This window comes from Carlito syrichta, unplaced genomic scaffold (genome assembly GCF_000164805.1).
Source record: "Carlito syrichta isolate Samal-C Ts95f unplaced genomic scaffold, Tarsius_syrichta-2.0.1 Scaffold305221, whole genome shotgun sequence".
Lineage (NCBI taxonomy): Eukaryota > Metazoa > Chordata > Mammalia > Primates > Tarsiidae > Carlito > Carlito syrichta.
In genome coordinates, this window is record NW_007249317.1 from 287798 (window position 1) to 292169 (window position 4372).

A 4372-nucleotide genomic window follows, 5' to 3' on the forward strand; every position below is an offset into this window, starting at 1 on the left:
TCGTTACTCCAAATATTTTTAATGGTTGAACATTGAACAATAAAAATGGTCTTTGCTAGTCAATCTGACTTTGTCAGTAGTAAAGCAAAATGGATTGACTGGTAATTTTTTGTCTTTTAGTAACTGAATTAGATATATTATTCAACAAACTGTATTGCAGAACAGCTCTTCCAACAAAGGCAAAAAATAAATTCTAAATGGGTGATATTTCAGTGTGTCTCTAAATACACACTTGGCATTGAATCCAAAAGAAGAGGGGCTGAGGTCCAAAGACTGCTGTTTCTTTTCTTTAATTTGCATTTGGCTTTGTGAGTTAGATCTTTCTGCATGCATGTTTCCCTTTTGTTCCCTCCTCAGTTGCAGTTCTTCTCTGTGAACTTTTGTTTAACAAAGAGGAACACGTACTGTGCAATGAAAACATTGGCTGTAAATCATTTTAGCTATAAAATGTAGCTGTTTGGAGCCCAGTAATTGGGCCTGTGGTTCTGAAAATAAGAAGGACTGCCAACAATTGAATGTGCTGTTTAATTGGTCCACAGGGAGAGGCCCCGGGAGTGTCCAAGAGATGGGGTTTTGACTTTCTATTGTTCTAGTTTTTCCATGGGACTTGCAGTATTCCCTTGCTAACCATATACCGCAACTAACTGTTTATTCTGTGTAGTAAAATACCACTGGCACCACAGAATTCATAGCACTGACAGAAGGGGAGTCTTTCAAAGGCGTGCATGCTTGGCAGGCAAAAATATGTGCACTTTGTAGATTCAGTGCAAAGTAACCGGGAATATTCTTTATGGTCACAGTGTGGCTTGGGACACCAGCCACAATGTTATCTGTGAAACCCAGGTTGGTGGCAGTGTGAAAGTTCTTAAATTGGTCACAGAGCAAATAATTAACTAATTTATTTTGGATATTTAAAATGTGCCCAGAATTCTCATTGCTTCATGAAATTCATCTTTTAAGAATAAGGTTGCATGCTATATAAATGTGCTGATTTGAAGTAAAAAAAAAAAAATAGCCAAAGCAGAATGGCCTCATATGTGTTTGAATGATTTTGTCTTTGAAAGTCAGATATTAAGGAGATAGTTCATTCTCTGAAGTTTGAAAATATGAATTCCCTGTCACAAGATAAGAATAAGGTCTAGTTCTCCCTCCATTTTGCAAAACCTGAGAGAATATATTAAAATATAATCTTGCACTTATCTCTGTTACTTAATAAATGCAAATCCTGAGACCAAGAGGTATAATTCCAGGGATGTTGGAAATGTCCATTTCAGTTGTAAAGGGGGAATCTGGGGAATGTTAAAGTTAGGGTGAGATGAGCCAATGGCTGAATACCAACTTCTCTGTGAGTGTCTATGGAAAGCAATATTGGCCTAATATTACTTTCCTCTCCTGGGTATTAGAGTTTGAAATCTCTAGCAGTGTCACCATCACCAGGCACTCAGTAAATGCTGACTGAACCAATTAATCGTAGTCATCACCTTCATATTATTCCTTCTGTGACTGACAGGCTGAGGGAGAGCTCAGGAAGGTGGAGAATGATGGCAGTGTGTGAGTCAGCCCCCTGGAGGATGGATCACAATAAAGATTAATTCTGATGAAAGTAATAGAAAACCTATTCAGTAACTAAACTGAAAGGGGGAAATTTATTCACCAGTGCTGAGGGGTTTCACTAAACCAGAGGACAAGAATTCAGTCGTGACTCAGAAACTGGAGGCAGGGACCCAACCAACCACCAGAGCTTTCTCTCCAGACCTGCACTCTGCTTGTTTCTGTTCAACTGCACCTTTGTTTCTCTGTGTACACATTAGCCTTCTCTACCTGTCTTTTCTCTGTAGCACGAAGCATGATAGATATCAGCATTCAAACTTTTTTTTTTTTTTTTACTGTCTTAAATCTCTGGGCCTTGAGTCTAAAATCCCTAGGGAAGGACTTCCTGGCTTAGTTTAGATTAGAGAGGCACCCCTGCCCAAATGAATAGGTTTAGCAGTGGGTGCCATGCTAACAACAGGGTGGCTCAGGCATTAGTTCTGGGAAGTTAAGAAATAGATCCCCTTTCAGGAGTTCATCAGGAGCTATAATGTGCTTGCATAGTCAGAAATGGCTTCCATGAAAGGAATTTGAATCTGTCTTGGAAGGATTAACCAGATCTGGAAAGATATAGGAGAGAAAAGCCTTTCCAGACAAGGATTACATGAGAAAATAGGCCAAAGTATGTAATATATTAACTCCCCGTTGGTAACAGGGAGAAATTGGCCTGATTGTGTTTATATATACCTACAAAAATACGTATAAAATGCATTTAGGTAATTAGGGTGGTATCAGATTTCAGAGAACTTAAAAGGCAGACATGATTTAGATTTGGTAAGCAAGACTGGAATAGTAAAGACTTTTGAAGAAAGAGTAATATGATAAAAGTGATTCTTTTAAAGTATACAATGCATAAGATGTACTGAATTACTAAGACACTAAAGGTAGGACTGCTTCTTAGGAGACTGCTTTGGAGTTTAGCATAAAATGCGGATCTCCGACCTTATCCTCACAGTTGGTTCAGGATCTCTGAGGGTAGAGCTAAGAGTTTCTCTGTCTGAAAGATTCCTCAGGTAAAAAGTGCTGAGGATATGCCTAACTGCTTACCAGGATGGTGTTTTGTTTTGTTTTTTTAGCTTAAGCAGTCACAAACTAATTTGTTTTTTTTGTGTGTGTGAGAAAGTAGGATTTATTGAGAGGACAGAAAAGCTCCCACGGTGGAGGGGACCCGAAGGAGTTGCCTCTAATTTGTTTTTTAAATAGGAAAACCATATCATTCTTTGAGATGTATGGTTAATTTTTTACTAATTGGAGGAATGGGAGAGGAGAAGAAAGTAATAAATAGTTCCAAATCTTAACATTAAGAATAACTTTTAGCAATTCAGATTCTGCCAGCTTTAAATTATTTAATTTGCTATTTAATTAATTTATTTATTCATTCTTTGCCTGCAGGATTCTTATTCACCTTTCTCAGCATGACCTACATGCCACAGTGACCCCAGGTAACATTCAAAAAAATTGATAGATAATTCATATCTCATAAAGTTTACCTTTTAAAAGTGTGCAACTTAGTACTATTTAGAATATTCATAAAGTTTGTACAGCCATCACCACGATCTAATTCTAGGACATTTTTGTCACCCCAGAGGAAAACCTGGTAGTAATTAGCAGTCACTTCCCCACCTCCTCACCCCAGCCTCTGATACATTTAGGTAATTAGAATGGTATCTACTAACCTACTTTCAGTTTCTATGGATTTGATTTTTCTGGACATTTTATACAAATGAAATCATTATTTTGTTATTTTAAATAGCACAATGATCATCTTTGAACCCACCACCCAAAATCAAAGCCAGGATACTGCCAGTTACTAAACCTTACCTGCTCCATGCCTTTGTTTCCACCTCACTGTCTGGATGTTTACCCACCCAAGGGTAGCCATCATTCTTAATTTCACATTCATCATTCTCTTGCTTTTCTTTTTATATAGTTTCTTTTGGTATTTATATGGTTTTTCTACAAAGTATATGTATCTTGTTAAAATTATTTTTGACTTTATAAAAAGAGTAGCATACTATATGTAGCGTTTTGGAATGTAGTTCTTACATTTAATAGTACATTGTCAGATTATTCCATGTTGATGGATGCTGCTGAAGTTCAGGTGACCAAGATTTTGGAGTTAATTGAGGGAATGGGGCGCCAGGACCTGAGCTGAGCTTACCCATCACCCCCATAAGCAGCTAAGAGGCACTGGCTGTCTGCAGCAACCTATCATTTTCAGAACAGGGAAAGAGAAGTCACACTATAGGGTGTCTTTTCAGGAAAAGGGAGGCCTAGCCAATGGATTTCCTGTCCCTCAACCAGAGTAGTGCAGAGGGAGCAATAGCTTCTTCCTTTTCCATTGCTGCCATCAGCTATCATCTACACCTGCCTGTTATTAAGGGAAATGACCAGGAAAGTGGGTGTTAATCATGTTTAATATGCATATTGGTGAATCCACCCTGATATCAAAAGTCAACTGTGCATTTAGGGTCTTTTTCCCAAGTGACATATAATACACATCCTATCTTAACTTTATATAACACACCATTGGGCTGAATTGTGTTCTCCAAAAATTTATATGTTGAAGTCCTAACTCCCAGTACTTTGGAAAGAGACAGTATTTAGAGATAGGATCTTTAAAGAGATAATTAAGTTAAAATGAGGTTATTGGTGTGTGCCCTAATCTGAGATGAGTAGTTTTATGAGACACATAAAGAGGGAAGATGATGAGAGGTCAGTGAGAAGGCAGTCATCTACAAGCCAAGATTAGAGGTCTGAGAAGAAATCAACCCTGCCAATA